A 17,500-nucleotide genomic window follows, 5' to 3' on the forward strand; every position below is an offset into this window, starting at 1 on the left:
AATGACTACATATACTCATCCAGACGGGAGTTCTATTCACAGCGCCTCAGCCTCCCTTCATCGGGATGAGATTTTCTTTGTTTTCTCATGACTTTACAGCGGAAGACTCCTTTTCCCATGATATGAATTAGCGTATGTTATGTCTATATATATAAATATATACATATATATGCATATATATAATATATATATATTTATTACTATATATATAATTATATATATAATACATATATATAATCTTATATATAATACATATATATAATCACACATATATATATATATATATATATATATATATATATATATATATATATACATATTATTGTATATGTATCCACATTATGTTTATGTATATGCACATATATACAGATATATACATATATATGTATATATATACATATATACATATATACATATATTTACATATATATGTATATATGTATATATATATATATATATATATATATATATATATATATATATATATATATATGTGTGTGTGTGTGTGTGTGTGTTTGTGTGTGTGTGTGTGCGTGTACATATATATGTATATATATATATATATATATATATATATATATATATATATATATATATATATATGTATATATATATGTATATATATACATATATATATATGTGTGTGTGTGTGTGTGTGTGTGTGTGTGTGTGTGTGTGTGTGTGTGTGTGTGTGTGTGTGTGTGTGTGTGTGTGTGCATTTAATGAACACCAAACATCAAGTGCTGTTAATCGTGCACCTGAGCTAAAGCTAAAGTTCCAGCTTCTAATCCGTTATCAAGATATTAGGGAGTCGAACACTTTTTAAGACAGAAGTGAATGTTCATCCGACAAGCGATGGCCAGTTATCTCGGAAAGCTAGATAAACCTATGGCTGTTCTCCAGGGAATATTTCGCATATATGCTAAACTTACGTCTGTTTTTCTTCCAGAATCAGCTGTCCTATGCCAATAATTACGTTCATAAATTCTCCGCATGTCAGCGACAGAAGAGAGTTGATGCCAGAAGTGAAAGAATCAATGGGCCGTGTCAGTGCGGACTTAATGGACCTTTATCTATCTTACTCCGGTAAACGCTATGTTTTATCTATCATGGACCATCTTAGTAGGTACGTGCAACTTGTAGCTTGGCAGATACTTGGCTAGTGCTTTTGTTCGCGAATATGTCTGTTAATGCTGTGTCCTCGTATCTATTTACAGGTCATAATTATAACCCTCCAGCTAGTTTATTATACAGGATTACCAAATATGATGAAGATGCACTGCGGAAACTGCAGATGGCATGGAAAACTGCTGCTACATACTCCCAACCAGCCCGAGCAACAGAAGCAAGATACCATGATAGGCATATGAAGAAACCTATTAATACAGACGTTGGTACTTTGGTGTTGAAAAGAAACTATTCGGTGCAAGTAGAGCCTTGGATCTCTGAACTGTCCTCACTGCTGATCCTTTTCTGTCTGATGGTTATTATCTTGTTCTCTTGCAATATACACTGCTCATTTGTACCTTAAGATTTAAAAAAAAATGTTCTTTAATATTTTGTTCACACGTTTGCACTTGATGACGCATAGGTTTTCTGTAGCATTAATCTGACATATTATTATTATTATTATTATTATTTTTTTTTTTTTACTTATCTATTTATTTATTTATTTGGTGGGGGGTGGTAAAACTTTGTATTGCCCCCTCATTCTATTTCCCATATTGATCGTTTCCTTTTTTGAGAAGTATAAATCTTCAACTAGACTAGTTAGATGTGAATTAATTTTAAGAAAAATGACTGATTGATTCTGTATTTTTTAGCTTATAATAGTATTCTTTATATGTGATAAAGAATTAGTTATAATAAGTTATCAGTTAGACTAATTATTTTGGCTGTATTCTATAAAATCCATAGCTAAAGCATGATTTCAGGAACAATGACACCTCAGTTGTACAATGTTTATCTTTAATATATAATTTTGAAACAATTCATGCATATCTATAACCTATTTGAAGAGTAATGTTTTACAGTTTTGTACAGTCCCCTTTTACAGTTATTTTTACACTGAAGATGGGTGTTGTACACTCGAAAAGTTCCTGTTGAAGAATGAATAAATAACAATGTTCTTGTTAATAACACTAGTCCCGAGGTTTATATTTGTATGAGTGTGTGTGTGTGTATGTATGTGAATATTTTATATATGTACATATATATAAATACATGTATATGCATATACATACAAGTACATATATATATTTATATATATATATATATATATATATATGTACATATATAAATACATGTATATGCATATACATATACATATATATACACACATACATATACATATATGTATATATATGTGCATAAACATATACATACATACACACATATATACATATATATGTACATATATACATATATACATATACATATATTTACATATATACATATACATATATATACATATATACACACATACACATATATATGTATATATATGTATTTGTGTGCCCCTATATATATATATATATATATATATATACATATATATACATGTATATATATATTATATCATGTATGTCTATATAATATATGCACACACACACACACACACACACACACACACACACACACACACACACACACATACACACACATACATATAAGTGTGTGTGTGTGTATGTGCCTCTATACACACTCACATATATACATATCTGTATATGTATGCATATAAATAAATGTATACACATATATATATATATATATATATATATATATATACATAGACATACGTATGTATATATATATATATATATATATATATATATATATATATATATATGTGTGTGTGTGTGTGTGTGTAAACAAGACTATTCATATTTTTATATTGGTTCTTTATTATTATTAAAAGAAGAAATGTACCCAAAAGATTAGTTAATATAGTTAATATTAATAATCAGTTATTAATATTCATTTAAATTTTTAATAGTCAACATTCAAAAGCTTAATAAAACATGACGTAAAAGGACAATAGTTTTGATCTACTTTTGACATTTGCTGTTTTTCTAGCAGCTGTGTTTAAAATGGTAATTATGTAAGAGTTTATATGCATTTTTTATATATCATATCCTTTTTTTTATTTCAATTCCAAAGCCACTTGATACTAGAACATTATATAATAGTTTACCTTATTAGCTATGCCCTGGAGACCTGAGAATTTAGCTCTTTGCAAGTGGAGGTCTTTGTGGAGTTTCTAGATGGGCCATTCCTTTCGCGACCTGAGTGGAATACATTAAAACTTATTTGTGTCTAGGTACGCTAGAGTAAATCCCGTTATTTGTTTCAGCATAAACCTTTTAGCAGGTCTCCTCAAAATTACTGTAATGTATTCGTGAGTTTGTATCATTGCGAATGCATAGTAAGCTTATCATAGAATAGAGTATTACAACATAAACACATATTGAATATCAACCTTATTGCTATCATCCCCATTTTTACAACATTCTCTATCGAGTTATTCCTCGCTTAAAAATCCCCTCACTGCTCTTTCTCCCTCTTGCTTCGCGATCCTTCTCAATCTTACACCATCTACATTTCCCTTCCCCGTTCTTCCTCGCTCTGCTTATCCAAGTACATCTCACTGGTCAGGATAATGAAGTAGCTAATGGGAAGAAGGCTGTAAACGATCACTTGATAAGAATGTCTTGCTGACTGAGACAAGAACCAGCGGGACTTGACCAATGATGGCCGTGTGCCAAGCATCCCGACGGACAGAACGTTACCTTGGATAAGATAGAATCGGTTGGAAGTCACAGCCAGGAAGTGCCCTTAACGTTCTTGTTTGGAGGGAGATGCAGGCTGTTAAAGAAATGCACAGTCCTCGTCTGACAGAAAGTGCTAGCAGACTCTTAGAGAGTGCAGGTATTTTCCTGAAAATCTCCGTCATTTGCATCAACATAACACGCACAGACGTGTATATGTATGTAGATCCAAGTTCGTATGTTGTATTTCGTCACCCACATACTAACATGGCACAACTCAAGGAGCTCCTCCTCATACAAGAACTTCGAGCGGAGGCGCAGCATCATCCGGGAAGCCACTCACATGAACATTGGTACATGAATGGCTCTCACTTATGGTGATTTTCGGCACACTTTCTTGTCGAGGATATATATGTGTGTGTGTGTGTATGTGCGTGCGTGTATTTCTAGCTGTGTTCATATCTATATATGCATGAAACATAGATACATACTAATACATTTATGAAATATTTCAACGTTTTCTTTCTACTTTGAGACATGTCTATATTGTATGGGCATACTTTCTTGTTGAGCATCATCATAATTCATCATTTGGGAGCCAATGCCGGCGGGGGCGCATAGCCGCATCTACCCTTCGCTTCCACCTACGAGGGTCCCTCATGGCGAGCCGCAAGGCAGGGGCCCGGCCAATCCATCTCTAGCTCCTCACGGCGGGTTTTAACCCAATGCCGTCGGGGAAAATGAACAAAAAATGGGGAAAATGCTGTGCCCATTTTCTATATTTTTTGTGAAATGTCTGCTCATAGATGGCTCTGCTAGTGCTTAGCCACAAAGGAGTCAATTAATAGACCTTGTGACCATACGTGATTTGAATTGGCGGGAAAAACGTGTTTTTTACTAGTGCTATGGATATCGATGGTCGTGGGCACTCGTGTTTGAGACTCTAACCAGCTCGGACCTCTCTTTTCAGACGCAGCAGCAATTGACCCAAAGCCTTGTGCCACAGGAGTTACCCTGGTGTCCGGGGCCTCTCGTCTCGCTCGGCGCTATTGCTTCTGAGTTTTTAACGCAAATTACATAACGTAAATTTCTGATTTTTTCAGCAATTTGTACTTTGCCTGCACCTTCAGTGCATTGATTTTGAAGGTCACACGAGACTACAGTAGGCGTAGTCAGCACCCCACCTCAGACCCGCAGCTCTCTTCTACACCAGGGCAGCCCTTACGGGCTTTGACCCCTGGGTAGGGAGGCCCAGTAGTCTGGGGCGTCCTTTGGGCGCACTTTTTCTTTATTCTAAATTCTCTTCCTCTCTTCATGTGACTTCCCTGAGCCTACCGGAGTACCCTTGTGGGCTCCCGTATTCGCTTGGGGGGTGGGCATCGAATTACCGCCCTTCGCACTAGGCAAGTTCGGCGGTAAGGAGGTGTCTTCCACATAACTCGATCCCTCTGTGGTACTGGAGAACGCAACCAGGCTTCCACTGGGGGGGTAGAGGACGGAAACTGCCACACTCTTCTCTTAGCTATTGCTGTTAGGTTGTTCAACGATAGTTAAGGGTTAACTGGTCCCTTCAGGACAACGGGCACGGGCCCAGGGGTCGGACTCGGTCCGATACCCAGCATGATTGCTCCCGCGGCTAACAACCCTCCTCCTCCTCAAGGAGGGGGGACGACCCATGACTCGCCTACGACCAATACGACCTTGAACAACGGAACCCCTACTGCTGACAAACGTGAACGACGATTCTTTTCCATCCCTCCACAGAATGCAAGGTATCTGACTGTCAAATGCGTGAATGAAAATCAATCGCTTTTGAATGTGAGTGGAAAGTGGACGGCGATTTTGATTTTGTCAAGAAATTGCGAGATGGTAGCCTCCTTGTAAAAGTGCAATTCAACTCCCAGATTAAGGACTTGCTTAAACTGACGCAGATTCATGATTTGAAGGTCAACGTAACTATCCCCATTGGCCCCAATACCTGCAAGGGAGTAATCTTTAGCAGGGATTTGAGGACAATGGAGGAGAGTGAAATTCTGGAAAATATGAAGGACCAAAGCGTAGTGGACGTGAACTGCATGACCAAGAAAGACGGGAATGTGCGAACAAAAACCGGATTGTGCTTTTTGACCTTTGCTTCAAGTAAAATTCCTGAGTATGTCACGGTTGGATATGAACGTGTCCAAGTGCGACCTTACATTCAAAAACCTATGCGCTGTAATAGATGCCAAAAATTTGGACACACCTCATTACGATGCAATGACAAAGATACCAATAAATTTACTTGTGGTAAATGTGCTGGAAATCATGACACTGCTATATGTACTGAGAATACGCTCAAGTGTGCTAACTGTGGAGGTCCCCATCAATCTGGCTCTGCCGAGTGCAGCAGCTTGAAGAAGGAGACTGAAATATTAGCATACATGAGAGGACATGATGTTAGTTACCGTGAAGCCAAGAGGAAAGTTGAAGGTTTGACCAGCAAACCCAATACTTCCTACGCTTCAGCAGCAACTAACAACTCTTCCAGTGCAAACGGCATCAGTCAGGAACTTGCAGCTAAGGATAAAGAAATTGCTGAATTAAAGGAAACGGTCAAGGAATTAATGAGTCAAATCAAAGAATTGAAAGATACAATTCAACAAATTGCTGAATCAACCCAGCAAAAGCAGCAGCATCATAAGGAGGATGATACCAAAACACAGTCTGGATCGCACCTTCTCGTCCAGGCGGCTCCTGCTAGGACTTCGTCTGGTGTTTGGTCTGCTTCTCGAAGCAGATCATCCTCCACCGGGCGTCTCCCTGGCAGCGAGACGCAGGACATGGAGGCTACTGTCTCCAAAAATACCCATGGGAGGCCCCTGGGTAGCGAGGGAGAGGAGGACGAACCTCCCTCCCAGAAAAAGAAAATTAAAACTGGCGGACAAGGCACTTCCAAACCCCATAAAACGTAATCATCGCGTTAACCATTATACAATGGAACTGTCGAAGTATTAGATCTAAAGTAAACGACCTCAGATTATTAGCCTCGTCCTATGCTCCCGATATTATAGTCTTACAAGAAACACACTTAAACAACCTCGTCTGCGACGAGGTCGTATCACTCAGAAACTACCATTTGTGTCGGAAGGATCGTGAGGGTAGGGGTGGAGGCGGAGTCGCCATGTACATCCACCAAAGCCTCCCTTTTACAGAAGTGATTATTGATTCTACTTTGGAGGTTGTCGCATGCAAAGTAAAAATCAATAACACGTATCTGGCTACATGTTCGGTTTATTGTCCCCCTGATAAAGTGGTAATTTATGATGAGCTCTTTGCTCTTCAGGATAGTCTGCCACAAAATAAAGTAATTCTAGGTGATTTTAATGCTCATCATACATTATGGGGTTCCCTGCGGGCGGATGGTAGAGGTGAGCAAGTAGTTAAGCTGATTAACGACTCTGATTTAGTCCTTCTGAACGATGGTAGCCCAACACGGGTAGACGATAATACCGGGAATTTGAGCTTTATAGACATATCACTGGTCTCATCATCAGTAGCAGCCAAGTGCCTGTGGCACACCATTGACGACTCGTTGGGAAGCGATCATCTTCCTATTTTGATTAAATATTCATGCGACACAGCAAGAACGCCTTCAGCGCCTAAATTTAACATAAAAAGAGCAGACTGGGTTGCCTTCACAAGGAGCGTCAAGCTCGAACTTGTTGGAGAAACCATTGATGATAAAGTAAACAATATTCAGAATTCGATTTTAGAAGCAGCTTTGCTATCCATTCCTAAAACTTCGACAGATAGCGTTAAGCATAGAGTTCCATGGTGGACACCAGATTGCCGCAGGGCGCTGTGCCGACGCAATAAGGCCTACAGGCTTTTCAAAAATAACATCAATAATGAGAACTTTTGCAACTACAAACTAGCAAGAGCTAGGGCTCGTAGAGTAATTAGACAAGCTAAAAGAGACTCCTGGCGTAGCTTTGTCTCTACAATCAATAGTAATACAAAAATATCAGAGGTTTGGTCCACTGTCAAAAAAATTAATAAAAACAAAACATCCTGCAAAATTAAAAACATCATCCACGAGGGAACAAATTTCGATTCACCAAAAGACATTGCTAATGTACTCGCCAGGCAGTTCTCTTATACAAGCAGCTCAGCAAACTACCATCCTGCTTTCCTGCCCACCAAGGAAGCCGCTGAGCTGCAGCCTATTCACTTTGCCACAGGAGATGACTTTGATTATAATAAAGACCTAACAATGAATGAGCTTGTCCGAGCCCTAGAAGCCTGTAGAGGAACATCCCCGGGCCCCGATGAGATTCGATATGAGATGATGAAGCATCTTAATCATGATGACATGATTAAGTTGCTAGAAGTGTACAATGAAATTTGGAAAAGCCACACTTTTCCAAACTCATGGCACTTCGCCCACATCATTCCTGTATTGAAAGGAGGGGGTAATCCCAGAACTGCCATCTCCTACCGCCCAATTGCGTTGACAAGTTGCTTATGCAAGGTCATGGAACGAATTGTTAACAGTAGGCTATTGCATTTTTTAAATAGCAGTAATTTACTAGTTGACGAGCAGTGCGGCTTCCGAAAGGGACGCCAAACTCTCGATCAACTGGTAAAGCTGGACAATCATATTCAAGAGGCAATTGCCAAAAAAGATTTTTTGATTTCAGTATTTTTAGATATAGAAAAAGCCTACGACATGACATGGCGATATGGCCTACTCAGAAAACTTTATGCTTTCGGATTACGTGGAAACTTGCCTTGTTTTATACAAAATTTCATTTCTGACAGAACGTTCTCTGTCAAACTTTTTGCCGACAATGTCACTTTTTCGGACATTTTTGTCCAGGCAAACGGGGTCCCACAAGGAAGTGTCTTGTCGCCAACATTATTTCTATGTATGATTAATGACATCCTACCAGCTCCCCCTCGAAATCTTAAATACTCACTGTACGCCGATGATTGTGCATTGTGGCATTCCAGCAACAATGCAGAGTTCTCGGCAAATCGTATCCAACTCGCATTGGATATGATTCATAACTGGGGCCTCCAGTGGGGTTTTAAGTTTTCCATTAGAAAGAGTATTGGGGTAATTTTTTCACATAGAAAGATACCAAATATCAGACTAACTTTAGATAACCACCCAATACCCATTCAAAATTCTGCTAGATTTCTTGGTCTACTCTTTGATTGTAGACTTAATTGGAAAGACCATATTGGTCATTTAAAGAATAAATGTCAAAAAGCACTAAATTTATTAAAGTGCATTGCTGGTAATAAATGGGGAGCTGATAGGAAGTCTTTGCTAATGATATATAAAGCCCTGGTTAGGTCTAAAGTAGATTATGGGTCAATCGTGTATGATTCGGCATCGAAAACAAGTTTGAAAGGATTGGATGCTGTGCAGAATGCCTGTTTACGTGTGTGTCTTGGAGCCCTGAAGTGCACTCGGATCGAGCGTCTTGAGGTGGAGTCAGGAGTACCTCCCCTCCGACTCAGACGCGGCCAATTAGCCCTGACCTATGCCGCTAAGGTGGCTCGATACCCGAGCCATCCCAATGGCAATGGAGGCATTAGGCCCTTTGCCACGAGACTCCACGACCTCGTCGAGAAAGTCGGTATAGATCTCTCTACTATTGATACCCTGGTTCAGTCAAACATAGCGCCATGGGAAACACCCAATTTTTCCATCATGGAAGCTTGGCTTCCATCAGCTAAGGCCATGGCGCCGGAGGGTGAGGTACGCCAGCGGTTTAGAGAGATCCTTATTAAGCATTTATCCTTTTTTCATATATATACCGACGGCTCCAAGACAAATGAGGGTGTGGGTGCGGGTGTATGGTCGACTGAATGTGAACTAAAGTTTAGACTGCCGAATCATACATCGATCTTTCTTGCTGAACTTTTTGCCATTGACAAAGCTATTGATTTTGCTTTATCGACGACCCACGATAGAATAGTCATTTTTTCCGATTCATTAAGTTCACTTAAAGCTATTAAATCCTTAGAAACCACTAAAAATGAATTGCTGGGTAATATCATTCGTAAGTTACACGGTGCCAATAAATCAATCAAGCTAATATGGGTACCAGGCCACTCTGGCATCCATGGCAATGAACAGGCTGACAAATTAGCCGGGTCAACTGACGATTTGGACATTACCATAATTCGTACAGATCTCAGGTGTTTTGTGTCTCTTATAAAAGCAAAAATACATCTCCTGTGGCAAAGTGAGTGGACCAACCTCCAACTCACACACAAGATCAAGCCAGAAATCGAACTGTGGGAGACAGCCCTCAGGAAGGACAGAAGGGAGGAGGTGGTGTTGGCCCGTCTTAGGGTCAACGCAACAAGACTGACGCACCTCACTCCCTATATAGAAAAGAGATTCCCTCCACAGTGCCCCCATTGCACAAACCATCTTACAATAGCCCATATCCTCACAACCTGCCATAAATTCAACAATAATAGACAACCCATAATAAATTACTGCAGAATAAACAATATACCATTCACAACATCAAATCTACTATCCGATAATGAAAAAATGATAAATAAAGTAATTGCTTTTCTAAGGGAGACAAAACTTTATGACCTTATATAGATTGATATAATAAATAGGATCCATTGGCTTAATAACCTTGGCCATGTGCCGTTGGTTGATAGCCAAGAAATCCAACAAAAAAAAAAAAAAAAATCGATGGTCACACTCGTGTACGAGACTTTGACCAGCTCGGACCTCTCTCTTTTCAGACGCAGCAGCAATAGACCCAAGCCTTGTGCCACAGGAGCTACCCTGGTGTCCGGGGCCTCTCGTCTCGCTCGGCGCTATTGCTTCTGAGTTTATAACGTAATTTACTTAGAGTAAATCTGATTTTTTCAGCATTTTGTGCTTTGCCTGCACCTTCAGTGCATTGATTTTGAAGGTCACACGAGACTACAGTAGGCGTAGTCAGCACCCCACCTCAGACCCGCAGCTCTCTTCTACACCAGGGCAGCCCTTACGGGCTTTGACCCCTGGGTAGGGAGGCCCAGTAGTCTGGGGCGTCCTTTGGGCTCACTTTTCTCTTTATTCTGAATTCTCTTCCTCTCTTCATGTGACTTCCCTGAGCCTACCGGAGTACCCTTGTGGGCTCCCGTATTCGCTTGGGGGGTGGGCATCGAATTACCGCCCTTCGCACTAGGCAAGTTCGGCGGTAAGGAGGTGTCTTCCACATAACTCGATCCCTCTGTGGTACTGGAGAACGCAACCAGGCTTCCACTGGGGGGGTAGAGGACGGAAACTGCCACACTCTTCTCTTAGCTATTGCTGTTAGGTTGTTTAACGATAGTTAAGGGTTAACTGGTCCCTTCAGGACAACGGGCACGGGCCCAGGGGTCGGACTCGGTCCGATACCCAGCATGTGCGATTCCTCGGCTAACCCTCCTCCTCCTCAAGGAGGGGGGACGACCCATGACTCCTCTAAGACTAATGCGACCTTGAACAACGGAACCCCTACTGCTGACAAACGTGAACGACGATTCTTTTCCATCCCTCCACAGAATGCAAGGTATCTGACTGTCAAATGCGTGAATGAAAATCAATCGCTTTTGAATGTAAGCCCCTTCATCATCAAGAAGGTCCTTGATGGTCAAGTGGACGGCGATTTTGATTTTGTCAAGAAATTGAGAGATGGTAGCCTCCTTGTAAAAGTGCAATTCAACTCCCAGATTAAGGACTTGCTTAAACTGACGCAGATTCATGATTTGAAGGTCAACGTAACTATCCCCATTGGCCCCAATACCTGCAAGGGAGTAATCTTTAGCAGGGATTTGAGGACAATGGAGGAGAGTGAAATTCTGGAAAATATGAAGGACCAAAGCGTAGTGGACGTGAACTGCATGACCAAGAAAGACGGGAATGTGCGAACAAAAACCGGATTGTGCTTTTTGACCTTTGCTTCAAGTAAAATTCCTGAGTATGTCACGGTTGGATATGAACGTGTCCAAGTGCGACCTTACATTCAAAAACCTATGCGCTGTAATAGATGCCAAAAATTTGGACACACCTCATTACGATGCAATGACAAAGATACTAGTAAATTTACTTGTGGTAAATGTGCTGGAGAACATGACACTGCTGTATGTACTGAGAAAACGCTCAAGTGTGCTAACTGTGGAGGTCCCCATCAATCTGGCTCTGCCGAGTGCAGCAGCTTGAAGAAGGAGACTGAAATATTAGCATACATGAGAGGACATGATGTTAGTTACCGTGAAGCCAAGAGGAAAGTTGAAGGTTTGACCAGCAAACCCAATACTTCCTACGCTTCAGCAGCAACTAACAACTCTTCCAGTGCAAACGGCATCAGTCAGGAACTTGCAGCTAAGGATAAAGAAATTGCTGAATTAAAGGAAACGGTCAAGGAATTAATGAGTCAAATCAAAGAATTGAAAGATACAATTCAACAAATTGCTGAATCAACCCAGCAAAAGCAGCAGCATCATAAGGAGGATGATACCAAAACACAATCGGGATCGCACCTTCTCGTCCCGGCGGCTCCTGCTAGGACTTCGTCTGGTGTTTGGTCTGCTTCTCGAAGTAGATCATCCTCCACCGGGCGTCTCCCTGGCAGCGAGACGCAGGACATGGAGGCTACTGTCTCCAAAAATACCCATGGAAGGCCCCTGGGTAGCGAGGGAGAGGAGGACGAACCTCCCTCCCAGAAAAAGAAAATTAAAACTGGCGGACAAGGCACTTCCAAACCCCATAAAACGTAATCATCGCGTTAACCATTATACAATGGAACTGTCGAAGTATTAGATCTAAAGTAAATGACCTCAGATTATTAGCCTCGTCCTATGCTCCCGATATTATAGTCTTACAAGAAACACACTTAAACAACCTCGTCTGTGACGAGGTCGTAACACTCAGAAACTACCATTTGTGTCGAAAGGATCGAGAGGGTAGGGGTGGAGGCGGTGTCGCCATGTACATCCACCAAAGCCTCCCTTTTACAGAAGTGATTATTGATTCTACTTTGGAGGTTGTCGCATGCAAAGTAAAAATCAATAACACGTATCTGGCTACATGTTCGGTTTATTGTCCCCCTGATAAAGTGGTAATTTATGATGAGCTCTTTGCTCTTCAGGATAGTCTGCCACAAAATAAAGTAATTCTAGGTGATTTCAATGCTCATCATACATTATGGGGTTCCCTGCGGGCGGATGGTAGAGGTGAGCAAGTAGTTAAGCTGATTAACGATTCTGATTTAGTCCTTCTGAACGATGGTAGCCCAACACGGGTAGACGATAATACCGGGAATTTGAGCTTTATAGACTTATCACTGGTCTCATCATCAGTAGCAGCCAAGTGCCTGTGGCACACCATTGACGACTCGTTGGGAAGCGATCATCTTCCTATTTTGATTAAATATTCATGCGACACAGCAAGAACGCCTTCAGCGCCTAAATTTAACGTAAAAAGAGCAGACTGGGTCGCCTTCACAAGGAGCGTCAAGCTCGAACTTGTTGGAGAAACCATTGATGATAAAGTAAATAATATTCAGAATTCGATTTTAGAAGCAGCTTTGCTATCCATTCCTAAAACTTCGACAGATAGCGTTAAGCATAGAGTTCCATGGTGGACACCAGATTGCCGCAGGGCGCTGTGCCGACGCAATAAGGCCTACAGGCTTTTCCAAAATAACATCACTAATGAGAACTTTTGCAATTACAAACAAGCAAGAGCTAGGGCTCGTAGAGTAATTAGACAAGCTAAAAGAGACTCCTGGCGTAGCTTTGTCTCTACAATAAATAGTAATACAAAAATATCAGAGGTTTGGTCCACTGTCAAAAAAATTAATAAAAACAAAACATCCTGCAAAATTAAAAACATCATCCACGAGGGAACAAATTTCGATTCACCAAAAGACATTGCTAATGTACTCGCCAGGCAGTTCTCTTATACAAGCAGCTCAGCAAACTACCATCCTGCTTTCCTGCCCACCAAGGAAGCCGCTGAGCTGCAGCCTATTCACTTTGCCACAGGAGATGACTTTGATTATAATCAAGATCTAACAATGAATGAGCTTGTCCGAGCCCTAGAAGCCTGTAGAGGAACATCCCCGGGCCCCGATGAGATTCGATATGAGATGATGAAGCATCTTAATCATGACGACATGATTAAGTTGCTAGAAGTGTACAATGAAATTTGGAAAAGCCACACTTTTCCAAACTCATGGCACTTCGCCCACATCATTCCTGTATTGAAAGGAGGGGGTGATCCCAGAACTGCCATCTCCTACCGACCAATTGCGTTGACAAGTTGCTTATGCAAGGTCATGGAACGAATTGTTAACAGTAGGCTATTACATTTTTTAAATAGCAGTAATTTACTAGTTGACGAGCAGTGCGGTTTCCGAAAGGGACGCCAAACTCTCGATCAACTAGTAAAGCTGGACAGTCATATTCAAGAGGCAATTGCCAAAAAAGATTTTTTGATTTCAGTATTTTTAGATATAGAAAAAGCCTACGACATGACATGGCGATATGGCCTACTCAGAAAACTTTATGCTTTCGGATTACGTGGAAACTTGCCTTGTTTTATTCAAAATTTCATATCTGACAGAACGTTCTCTGTCAAACTTTTTGCCGACAATGTCAATTTTTCGGACATTTTTGTCCAGGCAAACGGGGTCCCACAAGGAAGTGTCTTGTCGCCAACATTATTTCTATGTATGATTAATGACATCCTACCAGCTCCCCCTCGAAATCTTAAATACTCACTGTACGCCGATGATTGTGCATTGTGGCATTCCAGCAACAATGCAGAGTTCTCGGCAAATCGTATCCAACTCGCATTGGATATGATTCATAACTGGGGCCTCCAGTGGGGTTTTAAGTTTTCCATTAGAAAGAGTATTGGGGTAATTTTTTCACATAGAAAGATACCAAATATCAGACTAACTTTAGATAACCACCGAATACCCATTCAAAATTCTGCTAGATTTCTTGGTCTACTCTTTGATTGTAGACTTAATTGGAAAGACCACATTGGTCAGTTAAAGAATAAATGTCAAAAAGCACTAAATTTATTAAAGTGCATTGCTGGTAATAAATGGGGAGCTGATAGGAAGTCTTTGCTAATGATATATAAAGCCCTGGTCAGGTCTAAAGTAGATTATGGGTCAATCGTGTATGATTCGGCATCGAAAACAAGTTTGAAAGGATTGGATGCTGTGCAGAATGCCTGTTTACGTGTGTGTCTTGGAGCCCTGAAGTGCACTCGGATCGAGCGTCTTGAGGTGGAGTCAGGAGTACCTCCCCTCCGACTCAGACGCGGCCAATTAGCCCTGAGCTATGCCGCTAAGGTGGCTCGATACCCGAGCCATCCCAATGGCAATGGAGGCATTAGGCCCTTTGCCACGAGACTCCACGACCTCGTCGAGAAAGTCGGTATAGATCTCTCTACTATTGATACCCTGGTTCAGTCAAACATAGCGCCATGGGAAACACCCAATTTTTCCATCATGGAAGCTTGGCTTCCATCAGCTAAGGCCATGGCGCCGGAGGGTGAGGTACGCCAGCGGTTTAGAGAGATCCTTATTAAGCATTTATCCTTTTTTCATATATATACCGACGGCTCCAAGACAAATGAGGGTGTGGGTGCGGGTGTATGGTCGATTGAATGTGAACTAAAGTTTAGATTGCCGAATCATACATCGATCTTTCTTGCTGAACTTTTTGCCATTGACAAAGCTATTGATTTTGCTCTATCGACGACCCACGATAGAATAGTTATTTTCTCCGATTCATTAAGTTCACTTAAAGCTATTAAATCCTTAGAAACCACTAAAAATGAATTGCTGGGTAATATCATTCGTAAGTTACACGGTGCCAATAAATCAATCAAGCTAATATGGGTACCAGGCCACTCTGGTATCCATGGTAATGAACAGGCTGACAAACTAGCCGGGTCAACTGGCGATCTGGACACTACCATAGTTCGTACAGATCTCAGGTGTTTTGTGTCTCTTATAAAAGCAAAAATACATCTCCTGTGGCAAAGTGAGTGGACCAACCTCCAACTCACCAAGAAAATCAAGCCAATAATAGAGCCGTGGGACACATCCCACAGAAGAGATAGAAGAGAGGAGGTGGTGTTGGCCCGCCTTAGGGTCAATGCCATAAGACTGACACACCTTACTCCCTACATTGAGAAGACCTTCCCTCCACAATGCCCTGACTGCAATACCAGCCTTACCATCAAGCACCTATTAATAGAATGCCAAAAATACTCAAATAAAAGACAACCAATCCAAAATTATTTCAGAATAAAAAATAAAGAATTTACAATAGAAAATACCTTGTCAGACGATGAAAAAATATTAACTAAAGTAATTGCTTTTCTAAGAGAGACAAAACTTTATGACCTCATATAGATTGATAGAATAAATAGGATCCATTGGCTTAATAACCTTGGCCACATGCCGCTGGTTGATAGCCAAGAAATCCAAAAAAAAAAAAAAAAAAAAAAAAAAATCGATGGTGTTACTTTTATTATATACATTATAATTATTATAATGTTTTTTAATATTAGTAACAGCAAAATAAGATAATGTAAAATATTTCGTAAATCAAAGAAAAGGGTGAACGGGCGAGACGGGCAGTACTCCTAACTGGCTCATTGGTGACTTAGTACAAGTATAGCCATCTATGTATATAAACAATCAAACAAGTACTAACAGTGGGCAAAGCACGTGTCTACCCGTCGTATCCGTCGGCAAGGGGTTAAGGTCGGAATTATATTGTTATTATTATTGTTGTTGTTATTATTATCATTATTGTTATTATTATTATTATTATTATTATTATTATTATTATTATTATTATTATTATTATTATTATTATTATTATTATTATTATCATTATTATTATTATTATTATTATTATCATCATCATTATTATTATTGATATTATCATTATTATTAATAGTGATGTTATTATTATTTTTATTATTATTATTATTATTATTATTATTATTATTATTATAATTATCATTATTATTATCATTATCTTTATCATTATCATTTATATTATTATCATTATTATCCTTATCAATATTATTATCATTACTTTTTTATTTTGCTTTATTTTCCGATTTTTTTCAATTCATTCTCTTACGTAATTGGTAATTATTCTATAGTTAAAGCCGCTGGCGACAGTCGTGAAGTGCGAGTTTCTCTTGCCCCTTCTAGTCAGTGGTTCTTAAAACGCCTTTCATTGACGGGGATTTAAACCATCGCAGGTCTTTCATGGCACTTTTTATTAACCGTTCCCCTCTGAATTCACCGTAACAGGCGAGAGCACTTAACTTGATCCACAAATGACTGTTTCTCGAATTAAAATTAACGAAGGCTTATGCTGACAGGAGTTAAAGTGATGTTCTTTTTTCTGAATGTTCATCTGTTAGTTACATAAAAAAGAAAAAGAAAATCACAAGCAAAAGGGATTAATCTACAATATAAATATAAAGCGTTTATCAACTTGCAGTTGCTGTCATACACACTGAAGACAGTAGAATTTAACTCTCATACAGCGCAGAGTGAAAAAAAGTAATTATACATGTTTATATACAGGTAGATAGATGGATAAATTAAACATATATATATATAGATAGATAGATAGATAGATAGATATATAGATACACTGATACAGGCATCCTGCATTGTGCACACAGTGTAGAG

The sequence above is a fragment of the Penaeus chinensis genome, chromosome 40, assembly GCF_019202785.1.
Source record: "Penaeus chinensis breed Huanghai No. 1 chromosome 40, ASM1920278v2, whole genome shotgun sequence".
In the NCBI taxonomy this organism is placed as follows: Eukaryota; Metazoa; Arthropoda; class Malacostraca; order Decapoda; family Penaeidae; genus Penaeus; species Penaeus chinensis.